Source organism: Pteropus medius, unplaced genomic scaffold (assembly GCF_902729225.1).
Source record: "Pteropus medius unplaced genomic scaffold, Ma_sr-lr_union100, whole genome shotgun sequence".
NCBI classification, from domain to species: Eukaryota; Metazoa; Chordata; class Mammalia; order Chiroptera; family Pteropodidae; genus Pteropus; species Pteropus medius.
The window spans coordinates 2,492,209-2,509,903 of NW_024349222.1; the positions used below are offsets into that span (position 1 = coordinate 2,492,209).

General features: G+C 37.3%; 1 protein-coding gene across 6 annotated transcripts in view; it reads left to right on the forward strand.

Moving 5' to 3' along the window:
- Positions 1-630: 630 nt before the first annotated feature.
- The window catches only part of LINGO2 (leucine rich repeat and Ig domain containing 2), a 1,089,314-nt gene continuing 1,072,249 nt past the window's right edge, over positions 631-17,695 (forward strand). For 5 of the 6 annotated variants that reach the window (XM_039880666.1, XM_039880668.1, XM_039880672.1 and 2 more), the window contains exon 1: positions 3,128-3,642. The gene's annotated coding sequence lies outside the window, so the exon portion shown is untranslated. Of the gene's footprint in view, positions 2,781-3,127; positions 3,643-17,695 lie in introns of those variants that run through there. The other variant, XM_039880667.1, reaches the window with a different exon arrangement.

A 17,695-nucleotide genomic window follows, 5' to 3' on the forward strand; every position in this document is an offset into this window, starting at 1 on the left:
CACTTCATTTCAGTATCAGGAACGGTTACTTATTAATTAAGAATAAGGGTGAGAACTTGAAGAAGCATCAAACCTTGTGGCAAGTGGACAATTTATAGATTTATACCAGGTTCTAAAACACTGTGAACATCCTCTACTTGAAACGGTGCAAAAACTCAGTATCCGAGATACATTTTGGGATAGTAAACCTAAAAAGTCACTCTGGGTAAACTAGCAAACACAGAAATGAAATGCCCCTTTATCCTCTAGCATCTCACCACTAAATTCATTGTTCACTTCTTCATGCAGGCTTCGCGTTTTAGGTTCACGTGTCCCCTTTACTGAATGAGTAGGAAAGCCTGGGCTTGGGGTTGGCACACTCCGACACCTGGCGCGCGGATATGGGAGAGTAGCCTTCTGTACCAACGCAAGTTAGCCGGGCTTTTGCCGGCGGTCGCCGATGCCTCGAACGATTCCTCATCCCCTAAAAGCCGACAGTCCGTCTTGGTCTCCGCTTCCTCCAAAGTCGGCTCACACCGAATCCAAGGCAGGTTCATCCCTGATAATCAGATGTGTGCCCTATAGCTAGCTACTTGTCTACAGATTCTGGGCGCGGCAACGCTCACCTTCGAATGCTCTGGAAAGATGTCTAAGGTGAAAGTAGAGCGCGGATAGAGCTCCTATCAACACGTTTAATCTTTTGCGCCAAATCAGTCTTGTTACACTTTTGAGCTTCGGCGTTCACCTACTGTCTTCAGGGCAAAGTCTACGGTCTTTCAACTTGAAGCGGATTCCCGGAGCGGGTCAGGAGCTCCTGGTACCAGAGAACTCCCTGGATGGAGACCATGGCGGAGAGCTGCGCCCAGCCCGAGAGGAGTGGGACCCCACGCTATCCCCACGCTATACAACTTTGTGGTTTCTTTCCGCAGGTCCCAAGCTTTGGAGATTCGCGAAGTCCCCGAGTGAAAAACAAACAAGCAAACAAACAAATTCTGCGGCAATCCTCAGCCTGGCCGCACTTGGTAAGCAGAGTAACGCTCAGCTGGTTAATTGCCAGGAAACAACCTCGCAGAGCACAAAGGCCAGCCATAGTTAAAAAACAGAGGGCAAAAGTTTACTTTCGGTGAGCAATTCCAGCAGCCGGGTCTGGGTAAGACAAACTCCCGCTGGGAGGCTCCTTCCGGGGAAGTTGTGAATGGACCTGGGACGCTTCTGAGAGCAATGTTTCTCCGGTTTGGGATTCCCGGCTGTGCGGCACTCTCCTAGCTGTCGAGGGAAGAGAAAGAAGTTGGGACAGGAGCTAGCCAGATTCCAGGACACTACCCCAGAAGCAAAATCTTGGAAATGGCTGCTAAAGGGGCTGGGTCTCCAGACTCCTAATCCCTCCCCTTTTTCCAGCTGAGTAGTTCACCTGCTACCGTCCAGTTTACAGTATAAGCGTAGACGCTAAATTAGCCCAGTTCCAAAAACTAGGCGTCACAAATCTCTAGGCAGTTCCTTTTAAAAAGATCTACGGGAGCTTCAGGAGCTCCTTAGGGATATGTTACGTGAAGGACTGGGCAGGAAAGGGGTGATGAGAGGGGATTGTGTCAAGAGAAAGATACAGAGGCTCCTCTATTCGAAAGACCTCGGGGAGCCCCTCAGAGCTCCTAAGCTCGCTGCGGCAGCCACTTCAAAGCTCCACAAAAGGAGGGGAGGAGGTGGCCCTGGAGGGTGGAGAAGAGAACTGGGTTCATCTTTAGTCCGGCGACCTCACTCAGAGTGCCAGGGACTCAAGGGTAACTGGCCTCAAGAAAAGAGCCAGGGAGACGAGATGCCACAGAGGGCAGGGCCCCAGGAGGTGGCCGAAGGGACTTGAGGTCTTGCAGCGAGAAACTGCATGCCAGCAGCATTCTGCTATCTAGTGAGGAGTGACTGAATCGTCCGGTCATCAGCATCCCTGGAACCCCCGCCTCTCCTTGCGTTTCCCGACTTCTCTTTCGCCAGTGGCTTGGGGAGGCTGGCACGGGGCTGGGCGTGCGTGTGTTGCTGCGCGCGCGTGTGTGCGCGCGTGTGTGTGTGTGTGTGTGTCCGTGTGAGCACAGTCCGCGTGCCCAGCTGGGCCGCCGGGACCCAGTCTCCCGCCGCCCGCTATCGGCCGCTTGCCTGGTGTCCCTCCTCCTTGCAGCCGCCACCTCAAAGCCTCCTTACCTCGGGCTCGCCGCCGGGTGCCTGGTGCCCGGCGCCTGCCCAGCGCCGCTCCGCCGCTGCTGCCTCAGCTCAAAGTTTCCTCAGTGCAGACACCTTGGTGAAGGAAGGGCTGCCCAGGGAGATGGGTTTCTGAAGCTGTGTCTTGGAGTGGCTCTTTCTACAGCACCTCTCTGCGTTGTCCCCGCCAAATCCCGGCAGAGAGTAGATTTTCCAAATTAAGGGGAGAAAAGGGAGAGGGCTATTACTAAGAGAGAGAGGAGCGGCTACAGCTGAGAATATCCGCTTCTTTCCTGCTTGATGCCCAGGAATTAACAGATGGGCCTGTGGGGTTAACAAAAGAAAATAAATAGAAAGCTAAGTTGACCGAGGAGGGGCTGGGAGCCTTTTTTGGTGCCAGTTAGGTTTTTCCCCGTCTCATTTCCACGGGAGTGAATATTTGGAGGCGCCTCCAGTGCGAGGGCTTTAAACAGCCATCCCCTCCTGATCCCCTTGGAAGGAACAGCCGGCAGAGCTGAGGGAGTCGGGAGTCAAGGAAAAGCTTCTGGACTTGTGTGCGTCGCATCCTTGCTTTGGATTTTAAGGACAGGAACGAGAATTAACAGCGTCCTAAGGTAAGAAGCAGCAAAAACGCTGTCTGAATTGCCGGGAAGAATAATAACTTACATAGATGTTGGGGAGGGGCTAGGAGGTTAAGCCAAGTTAGGATGATGTCTCTGGGCGTCGCCATACGATTGCACACTCCGCGCGAATGGCTCAAGCGGGCAAGTAGGGTAGTAGCCGGTGCAAGGCAGCAAGCCAGAAGATGTGTCTTGACCTTATACTTTTTGGAACCTATTGGAAATATATGTCGAGCTGAGTCATCAATTCAGTTTGATTTACAGCGTGCATTTGTGTGCGTGTGTGTGTGTGAGTGTGTGCGCGCGCGCGCGCGTGCGTTTCCGGCCAGATTTTTTTTTTCCTATTAGCACTGCAGACCCATCCCCTAGTTGCCATAGAGCTCTGTGGGCCCGGGCCAACGCGGTGGCAGGTGAGCCAAGCGCAGGTGGGCAGGTGGGAGCGACGGCTGCCTCTGGCCGGCAGATTGGGAGCCGCGCGAACCCCACGCAGCCGCCTGGCTGGCTTCCCGCAGCCGGCGTCGGAGCCGGGGCGCCTCAGGTCTGATGCGGTTCCCCTCGCCTCCGCTAGAGGCTCCCAGCGGGCGCCGCGGAGCGGGTGGGTGTGGGGGCGCCGGGAGGCGGAGGGCGAGTGCGGGAAGCTAGAGTGCCGGCGGGGTGGCGGAGCTGGCGCGGCAGAGGTAGGCGAGCCCAGCTGGGGCTGGGGACCTGAGCCGGAGTCCCGGCGCGCCTTCTGGCTTCTCGCGGAGCTGCGGGGACGTGAGTCCGAATCCAGTCTGAGCTTGGAAAAGCTGTTCCCTGAGCAGGAGCCACTTCAGGGATGCGATCCTGGCCCGCGCCCTGAGGGCAGTCCCGGGAGGTATGTCCTCTCCTCCTCCCCTCTCCTCCCCCCGGTTCTTGATAAATTCTCTGCCAAACACTCAAGGTAGGAAGGAGTGGAGGGTGCGGGTCTGTGGGGTCTCTATCTAAAGGTGCCTTTCAGTCTTGCTTCGTGGAGCTCCGTGGAATGTGTATTCGAACTAATCCCTTATTTCTCCAGTCTCCCCTGAATATCTGCCTGCTTTAAGAGAAGTTTTCAGCAGAGTGTGCCTGGTGGTTGGTCTTTGGGCCAGGCTGATCCGAGGTGAGCGAGGGAACCTGCTGTGCTCCCCTGAGCCGCAGTGGACTCGAGTGCGCGACTCTAGGGGTGGGGTGTGGTGGAGAAAAGAGTACCACACCCTCTTCTTTTCCTTCCCTTTCCTTTCACCTGATGGTGAAGTCTCACCATCTAGCATTTTAGGATTTCCTTTCTCAAGGTATTGGCTCTGAGAACAGAGCAAAGCTGCTGAAAGACTTGGAGAGAGGGGTAAAGCTGAGAAGGGAAGTCATTGCCAGAAGATCAGGGGAGGAAGGAGGGTGAAGTGAAGTTAGGTTGTCGTGTAGGGGGTTGGGGGAAGGGCCTTGGAGTTCAGATTATTTGACGAAGTCAGATTCATTTCATATTTCACACTGCCTTTAACATAATCCTTGCTCAAGCCACTAACAAAAATCATTTCTGCTAGGTATTGCCTTGGGCACGGTGGGCACTGAATATGTTTGATGATTGTGTCTGAGCAAAAAAAAAAAAAAAAAGTGAGTATTGTATGAGCTTGGCATGATTACACCACGTCTATCAGGCAGTTGGCGATATTTTTTTTTTTATTGTGCTATGTTGTGTTTGTGCATACCATATGTGGTCATTTTATACTTAGCATTGCAATTTTAGAGTCCTCTAAAGGTGGCTCTTAACAAACACGACTTGTGATATTAAACCTCCTGCAGAATGATACTGAAGGAAGACAGAAAATATGATAGGGCGTGGAATATTCTAGGAATACTGAATAAAAGCCAAGATCCAGAGCTTGGGAAGTATTGGACTACATAATGAAAGAGTGAAAAATATTTTTTAGATATGAGAAGTGGTGGTTAAAATTTTAAAAGTAGGGATGTTCTTCAGTGCACTATTATTATCGTAATCCGGTAGCATGCATTACTTCCAATACAGTTAAGAGTATGAGGCAGAAAGAAAAATGAAGCACTTCCTGCTGAAAACCAGTAAATAGTTTTGTGAGATACTGTCAGGTATTTCACCTTAAGAATTTAAATGGAATAGATTGCCTATTGATGATGACTGAAGTGGCTCAGTTATCATTTATATGTACGGCATCTATTATTTTAGATTAAGGTGAATATGGAAGTAAATGTTATATAAGTGTAACTTAATGGAAGCAGGCCAATTTATGAATGTTTTCTTATTTCAGAATAACATAGCATGATCTTCAAGAAGATTTATTTAAAGTTTGTCATTCGTATTATTATATTGGATAGAGCTCTGTGTAGAAGGCAAGAATACATATCTTGGTGAAATCTCAAAAAGGATGGCTTATGTTCTTAACATATACTGTTTTAGACATTTTATTATGTAGTAAAATAATGTTACTCATCTAAATATAGTTATCTGCATGTATAGACACATATTATTTATTTGTCAAAATGAATTAACCAAGACAAATACACAATAAGGGCTCAATTTTCTTCTGAAAGACACCTCTGAAACCAGAGGAAAATCTAGTATTAAGAATCTGTGTATATGATGCCTAAGAGATATTGTGTTTCCTTACAGTTAATTGAATCAAACTAGTGAGGCTGGTTTGTAAGCTCAAATTCAGTTTTAGTATTCCATCTCTAAAGATTTTTTCTCTGATAAATGTGATTTTAAAAGAGGCCAAATATTGAGATGTTCTAGGGATGCCATGGACTTGAAAATCTTTTGAGTCCTCTGAAACTTTATGTAGAGAATAAGAAGCAATAGGATGCTGTCACAAATTAATTGGGTTGGTGCTTCAATTAAAACTGATTATTATCTGGCTCTGGAAGTCATTATGGTTGATTTCATTTGGCCTCTAGATATTCTGTGAAAGGACTCTAGGTGGAAATGTTTTCCTGTGGTATAAGAAGAGGAGATTCCTATATGCAAAAAGGCTTGTCAGTTAGATTCTCCAATTTGGTTGCATTTTATATATAGGCAGGATGCTAGCTTTAAAAAAAAAAAATCAGTTTTCTAAAATTACATGAGTATTTCCCTCTTTGTCATAGCCCACAACCTCTGGGTACTCCATTTATAATTTTGATGAGGAAATACATCCCCAAACCTCTTCCGTTTATGGTTTAGGTACTACTTTGGTCTTAAGAACTTTAAGAACTATTTAGTCATAGGAGATTATATTTCCTGAAAGAAAATCAATTGAGCTTAAAAAAGATGTGTGATAAGGAAATGAAAAGAGACTGGGAGAGACAGGTTAAATACTAGGCAAAAGGTTTACCCATTTAATTGCATGTATCTCTGTGACTTCTTCCTTTAGCAAACATTTATTTATTTTTAAAAAAATATTATTTATTTACATTCTTTTTTTTTCTTCTTTCCTTACTTCTTCCCCTCCCTCATTTCTTTCATTACTTTCCCACTCTCTTTTGGTTAAAATATTTCCTTCAGAAAGAAATCCATGGCAATTTATAGTTATTTTACAATTATCAGTCCATAATTCAGTTTTAATGATATTCTTAAAATATTGATTGCTCCATTTATTTTAAAATTTTATACAGAAAAAAACCCACTAGAATGTTGAGTTGATTCTATGGGGAGCACAATTCATCAACTGATCATTTCTCTTACATTGTGGTTGCCTCCTGTGTCTTGTTGCAACTCCACTCACTGGCTTCTTTTTCTGGGAAGCATGCAAGCTTAGTAGTAGTCACTGGAGAGATACGGACTGCCTTGAAACATGGTGCATTTGCGCTGTTAGTGATTTATTTCCATGTAGTTAATATACTCTTCATGCACATAATGGTCAACATAATCAAATCTGAAATATTTATATTAAACAAATAGTTGAGCCACACTAGTGTCCAAAAATGAAGAGAAACTAATTCAGCACCACTGGGAGGCAGCATGTAAAAGTAGGAAAAGCACTGAATTTGGCATCAGAAGACTTAAATTCTATTTCCGTCTCATATGATTAATGGTGTCACTTTTGAAAAGCTCTATTATTTTTCTAAGGCTCAGTACTGAATCCCGTAAAATGGGGAAATTTAATATTTACCCTCTCTCTTCTTGTGTTTAAAACTTGACCACACTTAGATTTAAGCTTTGGAGAAAGATAAAACTTTCAAGTGGCAAGCATTATAATAATTGATAGAGAAGTAAATGAAATATATTTTTACAATACCTGTAAAACTCTCATAATGGAAGATGGATTTTGATACACATTTGTTTAGAGGATTTTTTTTTTTCTGAAGGAGCTATTAATGAGTGGCATGAAAGTAAGATTTAAATTAATATATACTTATGAGATGATTTTCTCAAAGATTAATATAGTACAAATTGTGTAATGCTTACTGTGTGAAACATAAAAATCTATCTAGGCATTTGAGCTGTTTTTAAAGTTGTGATGATAAAGAAAAGGATAAAGGAAAGAAGAGCAAGTTATATTTTTGAATAACAAAGTTTAAATGGAATAGCCCTTCTCCTCCTTTTTCGTAGCATTCTACATTTTTCTTCTTCTAGTATATACTTAATATAACACAAGTGGCAGTTACCATTGATTTCACTATGTCAGTTACCCAATTTCTATTACAGAGTTTATATTATATGTACATTTTAAAAATATTTAGCTTATGAAAAAATGTTGATTTAATGGTTTAATTTGTGAAATTGGACAAAAATTAATATAATATCTTAGTTTTTACAACAGAATTTGTCCAGGAATGATCATAGTCAATTTGTCCTATTTTATTTTAGTGACTTAAATGCTAATTACATTATTTACATGTTATTTTCATCTGGTGAATTAGCAAGAAAGTAAATGGTAGATATTAAATGACACATTGATTTGAATAAAATTTTAAAAGCTCCATTGAAATAATTATGTGCTCTTTTGATAAAATGTGAGGCCTGCTAGGATTTGAGACTAGAATAAATTTTGTTGCTTTTTTAAATGTGTTCACTAGTTAATATAAAGAATAGCCTATCTTTGCTGGTCATAAGGATAAATCAAATATCATTTTCTTCTCTAGAATTTTAGTGTCATTGTTAATATGAACTATGAGTGTATTTTCTCTAATAATATCAGTAAGACTAAATGCAAACCTAGGAACCTAGCCTAGAAAACAAATTTTTATATATATATATATATATATATATATATATAAATTTATATATATAATATTATATATATATAATATTTTGCAGATATAATAGAAACATAATATCAAGTTGCCTATAAAGAGATAGAGATGATTATTGACTTTAGAAAAATCCTAACCAAATTTCAGTGTAACAGAAATATATGCAAAAATCTAAGATTCTCAGCACATTTTAGTTTCTAGGTATAGCAATAGAAAGTTTTTGAAATGGATTCTAAATTGGACTGCATAAGAGTGTTTTGTGTCTTCATACAAGCTCATTCTATTATAATGTAACTGTGGTTAGCTGCAAGAGATCTATCTAGTAGTCAGCATGAAGGGAAATAATTAGCATAAAAACTGTATTGCTCCTGGTGTACCAGGGGAGCCAACACAGTGCCTTGTGATAAATGTCGATTTTGAAATCAAATGGTGGGCTTCGTTTGTCAAAGGAAAAGAGCCTTTACATTCTCAACTATTTTTCATTGGACATTACTAAAATAATATATATTTATATATTTAATATATTAGACATTATTTTATTATGTAAATATATTTTATTATATATTATATATTTAATATGTTATATTTTTATTGTATGTTTTATATATGTATATATACACATATATACTTTATAAACTATATTTATCCTTATATATACTATATGTGTATGTGTGCGTGTGTGTGAATATATATATATATATATATATATATATATATATATATATATATATATATATATACGCACACTTAAAAGCAGTCATTGGTCCTTGTGAAGATATGTCCTTGACTGTCATCTACTGCTTAAGCATATGATTATGGATTGTAAATTGCTTTTTTTTATGATTTGCTTTCAATTTTATTTGCAGGTAAACGTTAAAACCCTAGCTTTAATCTCAGTTAAATTCACATCAATTAATACATAAATATTTATTTATGTAAAGTGATTTTCTGTATGAGAGTCAGGACATAATGATGTATGTGTATTGGAGTTTGTACTTAATAATCTGGTGATCTTGCTGTGGAGGGAAGGCAGAAGTGGTTGATAAGCTAACATGAAGTAGAATAGTCTACAACTCATTCATTAAATTCTTGTTATGTATCTATTGTTCACAGAACTATACAAAATAATAATACAAGAGTTGTGTCACCAGTCAGTTCATAATAGGGGGAAACAAGAGTAGCCTGGAAATTCATGAAGGGAGAAGAAATTGGTTTCGAGATGTGTGGAATATAAATGAACAATAAATATATAATCTTACTAATAATCAAAGCAATGCAAATTAACACAATAGTGACACAGTCTTGCTGATGAGTTGAGACAAAGATTAAATCATCGATGAATTTCATATGTTGGTAATGGAGTGGGAAAATTATATATATATATACACATATATACATGTGTGTATATATATATATATATATATATATATATATAAATTGGAGACATTGTAAATTTGTTCAACCCATTTGGAGTGAAATTTAAATAATTATTTTTAAATATCTATTATATTATAAATGTTCATAATAATTGGCTTCATAGTTCCTCTTCTAAGAATTTATCCTCAGAAATGCTCTCCTGAATCTGCAAAGATATATTATGTACAAAAAGAAATATATAACCTGAATGATTTCATATCTTTTAAAGGAACTGTATTTGTAGTTAAAATCTTTCTATGCCAAATTAGCTGGTAAATACATAAACAAAATGAACTATATCTATACCATGGAATAATGTTCAGCAATGAAAAAGAATGAAATACTGACTCATGCTACAACATGAATAAATCCTCAAATAATTATGCTGAATGAAACAAGCTAGACACAAAGGACTGTGTATTGTGTACTTCTATTTATATAAAATGTCCAGAAAAGCAAATCTACAGAATTTGAAAGAAAATTGGTGCTTGCCTGGCATGGCGAATGGGATAGTGAGTGCAAGTGGGCATAAGGAAACTTTTGGAATGATCAACTGTTCTGTAATTGGATTAGATTATTCTACAGATCTTTAAGTTTACTAAAAATCATTGGATTGTTCATCTAAAATGAGTAAGTTTAATGGTATATAAATTATATTTCAATACAGCTGTTAAAAATACCCAAAATTCAAAACAAAACAATACCCAAAGTCTTCAACAAATTAAGCCCCAGGCACATATGATCTCCCTAATGAAATCTTTCGAACATTTCAGGAAGAAGAAATCCAATTCTACACAATAATTTTCAGGAAATTGTAGATGAAGTAACACTTCCAAACTTATGAGACCAGTATACCCTAATATCAACACCAAGAAAAGTCATTATAAAAATAGAACACTACAGACCATATCCTTTATGAACGTAAACATAAACAGTATTAACAAAACTTTAGCAAATATAAATCAACAGTATATAAAAAGATAATAAATACATCATGACCAAGTTAGTTTCATTTCAGAAATGCAACATTGGTTTAACTTTAGAAAATCAGTATAATCCATCATATTAAGAGTAAAAAAAAAAAACCAATCATCTAAATAAGTGCCATAAAAAATGTTTGAAGAAATCCAACACTTGTTCTTTGTTAGTTATTTATTTATTTATTTATTTATTTATTTATTTATTTATTTTTATGTATTTATTTATGTATTTATTTATTTTAGTTTCAGATATACAGTACATTGGTTAGACATTTATATAGTTTATGAAGCCAACACTTATTCTTTTTTTTGCAATTTATATAATTATTTCAACATTTTATTTTTAAAAAAATTTTTCTCCCTCCCCCTTCCCCTTTGGTAACCACTAGTTCATTGTCCATGTTCACAAGCCTCTATTTGTTTGTCCTGTTCATTTGTTGCTTTTAGGTTTATATCCCGCATATAAGTGATATCATGTGATTTTCAACCTTTTCTGTCTGGCTTATTTCGCTTAGTATGATTATTTCAGGATCCATCCACGTTGTTGCAAATGGCAGTATTTCTCTCTTCTTATGGCTGAGTAATATTCCATTGTATATATGTACCACAGCTTCTTTAGCCAATCATTTCTTGTAGGACTCTTGGATTGCTTCCGTGTGCCGGCCACTGTGAATAAAGCTGCTATGAACATCGGTGTGCAAATATCTTTTTGGATAAGAGTTTTCAAGTCTTTGGGATAAATATCCAGTAGAGGGATTGCTGGATCTTGATAAAAACTCTTAGCAAATATTCTAGGAGAATAAATGAACTTCAACTTGATATAAAACAGCTGCAACAATCCTATGGCTGATATGATACTTGATGGTGAAAGACCAAATGCTTTTCTTCTAATCTTGGGAGCAAGGCAAACGTGTGCTCTCATCACTTCTACTCAACATTATAATGGAAAGTCTAGCTGGTGAAGTAAGGCAAGAAAAAGACTCTGAAAGGCAGACAGATTGTAAAGGAGGAAGCAAAACTGTTTAAACACATATTAGTTGAAGAATTAAAAAAAATCCAAATATTTCATAGGAATATAGTTAAATAAACTTTGGAATACTCATACGATGACTTTTATGTTGCTTGTTTAGTGTGAAGGTAGATAGAATGTTGCAGTTCTTTAAATACCATTATAGTAACATCTCTACCATATATTGCTAAGGAGAAAAATGTGGTTGTAGAACAATACTTAATCTATGATAGATGCATTGATTCCTTCAACAGACATTTATTATATATCTCCTTTGTTTTAAATACAAGGACAGGCCCTGGATAATAATATATTATTTGAGTAAGGGGCAGATATAATCTTTCCTTTTAGAGATTTACAGGCTAATGTGGGTAAGAACTTACAAGCAACTAAAAGAAATTAAATATATAATAAGAGTTTGTGTTATATGTATGTGAGAAACTAAGTAGAATGTCTCTGATTTATCCACGAGGGTTGGTAGAGAGACAGGAAGATTTCTCTAAGACGTATGTGGTACCTCGTGAACACTCAGCAGATAACTTTTTATTTTTATAACAGACAAATCCAAATCATTTTTCTCTATTTCTCTTATGTCTCCTCCTTTTTTTTTTTTTTCTTTTTTCCCCAGAATGTTCCAGAGCTGGCTGACTTTAATTTAGAAACAGCTTTTGACCAATAACATTCAGGTTTAAGGCACATTCTCGATTACTAGAAGCCCTGTCCCTGGCAGGGAGCTGGCTTTGTTCTCGTGGTTTTATGTGGAAGAAGGAACAGATGACTTTTAGGCCCTTTTTTTTTTTTTCTTTTCTAAAAAGCACTGAGTTTGGCAATAACAAAATTCATGACACATTCTCACCAGATGCAAAGATTACCCTTAAAGGTCTTCCCTTTTGCTCCTCGGTGAGGACATGGGGCTCCCCCACCCAACCTCTCACACCAAATATATCCACTAACTCATCTATTCACATTCCAAGGAATATATACTATACTTACCTATAACACTAATTTTCTTGTATTGTTACACTCTTTTCTCACTTGGGGTAATTGCCATATCGTAATCCAGCATTTGTTGAGTATCTTCTATGAACAAATGCATCATCCCAGGTGCTAAGGATTCACAGTTGCTTAAGGCATACCCTTATTCATTTATTTAATCTAATTGAAGTCCTTTTCTTCATATGTAATTTTTAATATTTTTTCTTTGTTTTTTTTCTAATGACAAAACTAAAACATTCACATTATAAAATTATTCACTATTACAGGAATACATAATTTACAAAGTGAAAGAGCTTCTTGGGGCTCCTTTTCACCCAAGACTTTGATAAAGAAGGAAGCTACATTGCGCAAGAAATGAGAGAAGAGGAATTAGACTGAGTTCTGCATAAGAGGCAAGGGGATTAAGTAGTCAGAGACCAGAATAGCCTTGAAAGGACAGATGGCAGATGGGAATTTTTCAAGTACAATGTTGTACTTTTTGTAATGTCACTGCTTCCTGTGATCTCAAAATCTTCAGCAAAATCACACAAAATTTAGGAGCACTGATGTGATTGCATTTCTAGTAGAGGTTGATAACAGAGCTTGATTTTGTGTCAAAGTTTAAGAAGCAATTCAAAATAGCTAGCTTGTGTGGATAAGATGGTACTAGCAGATATATGCATTACAGATGCCCCTCCCTTGGATCTTTTCCATGTGTGTCCTTAACCATCTACTCCATTTACCCATGTCTTGGATATGTGCCTTCTAGCATATTTTCTTCAAGTAGTTGTTTAACATATCCTTAAGCACTGGAGCCTGTAGCAGATTATTTTGTGTCTCTGTACCTGGCTTCATTGATATTTTTCATTGTTTTACATATTCTACCTAACTAAATTAAATTGATGGCACTCTATTGCCCTTTTATTTTTCCCATGGAATTTTTGATTGAAATAACTGGAGAGCATGCTAGAAACATATTCGTATGTTAGTGATCTTATTTTTGTAGATGCTAAAATAAGAAAGAAGCATTTATAGTTGGTTCTATATTCAAGAATCTCACAGGATACTACATAACCTTTTAATAAAATATAGTACTTCTTTGGCAGAGAAACTATAATCACCATTAAAAAGTGAAGTTTTTTTTTTATTCATTACACTTAAAAATAGGTGTACAATGGATTGATGAAATTAATGTGAAATATGAAATGACATAAATTCTGCATCTTATTTATAGATGCTTATATGGCCCAGCAAAATACTTAAGTCTGGGTGACTGTTGAGAAGAAGTGGATTGGATGTCTGTCCTATTGGATCTGGAGCTTCTGCTCCTGTTCATCCATTTATAGATGGATTTTATGGAGAGATGATGCGAATAAAGCTAAAAACATTACTATCTGGCTCAGAAAAGAAGGTTCACTGATTATGTTAATATAAAGTTCAAGGGAGAGTATGCAGTTTGGTTCAGTAGAAATTAATGATTTAAAATTACAGCTTTAAAATATAGATGATAATCAGATGTTTTGTCACTAGTAATGGTAGAAAACCGTGGAGAAGTTATTTGCATTTGGGGGTATAATCATCCATCTTTCCATTTAGGTCTCCTTATGGGAGAAGAAAGAATATAAAGTTATCAAGTGTACTAATTGCCTTATAAGAATGAAGTGCTGATGAGTTTAATTAATCATACTAAGTTATGAGATGTTGGAAATAGTATTTAAAAGTAAAATAATCTAGTACTTATTGGTAAAACCATTTCATTTTTTATGCATCTGTCTGCTTTTGCACACTGAGATCCTTCCAACTGAAACAGTATTTTCCAAACTATTTGGGCAAATTTCTATTCATCCTTTAAAAACTAGCCTTGTATCATATTCTCAATAAACCATTCCAGAAGCCCTGGACAAAGTACAATCTCTCTACTTTTGCAAACTTCTGTAGTTATATGTATTTTAAAAAAATATATTACTACTTTTGTTCACTGTCTTGTATATCTTTCCAAACCTTGTGATCTTTGAGGGTAAAAATTCTCTTATTTATACTGTTTTTTAATATATACTCTAGAATATAGTCAGTTCTCATTAAATATTTTCTGGAATGAATTGAAATGTGATTTTTTAGAACACTTAGTTTAAAATTATATCCCAAACCATTGTTAATACAATTTCTACTTCGTGAAGAAGATTGCATGCAGTGATTAAAAGTTTAAAGATTTGATTTCAAATCCTGACTCTGCCATTGACTACTAATGATTAAATCTTGAGCAATCTCTTACTCTCATAAAGTACCAGTTTTCTAATGTAAAATAGGTGTAATAACACTTTTCTGCCCTGCATACCTTACATGGAGCTTATGAGAATACAATAATGTGTGAAAATAATCTTGTTTCCTCAGTACCTATACAAATGAAGTTGTTCTTGTCTTCAGTATATATTTAAAAGCCATTGATAAAATAATCTCAAGCACAATAATGATAGCAATTTAGTAACCAAATGAAAGGTCTTTACAGAAAACCAAAAACAAAACCGATCAACAAGAAATACATTTTTTTCCTATCGAATTTTTATTGCCTTTTTATAACATAATTTCCTCAAATTTTCATATCATGAAAATTACAGATTATGATATCATATGAAAATTATAGATTATGAAACAAAGGTAACAGTATAGATTGGACAATTGCAGTTTATAGATGTATAACTTTCACATAGTCATTTAGAGTTGGGTTAAAGGTTGTTGAGCAACCACCTTGGCTCTGAATAAGCACCGATTTTTACCCTCTCGACATTATAGCCAACTTTGCATTAAACAATCAATATTTCTCTTATTTCGAATATTTGACTACCTCGAACACTTGCATTTCTGTTTTCTCCTGTTTTCTTATTTGATGCTTTCCAGATCACTTGACAAAAAGAAATTCAAAGAGCAAATAGTTAACTGATTTAATGGTAGCTTGCTTCTGGGAGATCCACTGTTAATGTGTTCTGATAGTATAAGGGGTTATCGCTCTATGCCTAAATCTAGTTTGTTGAAAATAAATTATGTGTTTCATCTCTGCCCAGCATTCCTATTTGGCCAATGTTACAGGGTCTAATCAGATTTTCTGCCATTCATTTTCCTGTGATAGAGCATTTTCCTAGGTGTTTTTGACTTAAGTTAGATTCTCATAGCATTTTTATCTTTAATTTGGTTTCATGTATCTGGGAAAAACTCCAGGGTAGTTTAGCTTGATTTCTAAAGTTTCCCCCCATTTTTGTAATAGCTTTTTATCTTAAATGCTTCTGAGATACTCTCGGTAGTACGTGATAGTTTCCTCTGATTTTCTAAAGGTAATTTGGTAGTTTTGTTTATATTTAGGATTTTTTTTTTCACTTTCTTTCACATTACCATGCACTAAAACTACATTCTCCTAGTAAAAACCTTTTTTTTTTCCTTTATATGTGCATCTCTTATTTAAGCAAACAGATATTTATCCCTTTTACCTCTACTGCTTTCCATTCCAATCTTCTCAATGAGGCTAATCCTTTCCTTGCTCATAAATAAAATCTCAGATAGACTTCATATCTTATTTATTTACTAGTAAATAATAAAATATTCTGTGATCACTTCTAATGTGATTTGTCTCACTTTTATTATATCCCATCCATTTAATAATTCATTAAGTGATAATGTTTTCTCCTACCTCAGTTTTGGCCAGGTATGTGTTAGCTACTCATCCTGGGGAAAAGAAGTATTGGTCAGCCTCTCTTGTATTTCCCCAAATTGCTACCTTGCTTTTTGTCCTGTTCTAGTAGGCTGCCTCTGGTTTCTCCAGGGTTGAATCTTAGAAAAGGAGAAGTAAAGGTGAGTTCTAACTAGAGTGACATGAATGTAACCTTGGATAAGCTTCCTCTGCGCTTGGTGGACTCTTTGTTTTACCTTAGAGATGTGTGGTAGACATGAATGTTACTCATCAAAAATTTCTGTGCATCCTGAACACATAGTAGAATTGAGCTTTCTGGCTTTCCATGGGTGACTGAGATCATATGATCAGCACTGACTAAGGGCTGTGAGCAGAAGTGACAAATGTCCCTGATAAGTTGAGTTGGTGTGACAGTCTCCAAAGATCTTTCTTTTTCTTCTGATACTGCAGTCAACAGCTTTAGAGATGGTGGCTGTTCCATCAGCCTGAATCCTTGAAACTTCAATGAGAAGAGTCAACCTTTGTCCACTCCTCATCCACAATAACCATGTTACATGAAGCAAGAACTAATCTACTAAAATCAAGAGATTATTTATTACCACAACATAAGCTAACCTATTGAAACAAAAATTATATGTAGGTGTCTCAGAGATAATTTATGGGACGATTTGATTACATTTTCTATTACACATGAAATGTACTTTCTTCTGCCTAGATGCATAATATTGCTCCCTTAGTTCTTGGAAATCTGGAAATCTATTTCCTAATAGAGGATTTTCCCATCCCTGTGTGCACTCTTCTTGGGAAAGATTTGAAATGTCTCTAAGCAAGCTCTTTCTTCTAAGTCACCCACCTCTGATCTTCTGGAAGCATTTACACAATTTTGCCTCTCCCAGAAAAAGTGTAGCCAGCACTTCTCTTTCCTTTGCCAGTTTGGAACTATAGCCTTTCACTTTTAATTCAATTGATGAATGGCTTAAAAGTATTGAATGACACAAACTATGCTCAAATAATCCTCTGAAAAATACCCTACAACAATGGTCTTAGAATAGCATGTTCTTAGATGCATATCAGACAGTAGCTATTGTATCTCCTAAGAATCAATGTAAACATTTCAATCTTTTGAAGTGGTTTCCTTAAAGTTTCTTTAAGGTTTGAGGTGAGTAGATGGTGGTGGAATTATAGCACAACAACTGAAAAAAGTTTTTTCTTCTACTCTTTTGACCACTAAACTTCAAGGGAAATTCATTCACAAAACTGGTTTTTGAGAGTTTCTTTTGCAAGTTCTGCGTAGATGACCTAGCATCCCCATTTAAAGTGTGGGAGTTACTTGTCAGCTGTTGTTTCGTTCTTGGCTTTGTGGTCTTAAGTGAAACCCACATGGAAAATGTCTTGTTTAACATCCCATTATAAGACTATTGTGGTAGGGTGTGTTCTGGAAGATTAATGTTAGAGCATAGTGTGTGTCATTCAGTATTTTTAAAGCCATTCATAAATTGAATTAAAAACACATTTGCCTGTAACCGCAGAGTCATGGCCTCTCTGGAAGAATCACAAAAATGATTTATGGGAAGCTCTGGCAATTTTCTTTTTTGCTGTTGCTGTTAAAATCAATATGTTGCTATGCATAAATAGTGTAAATTCACTCACC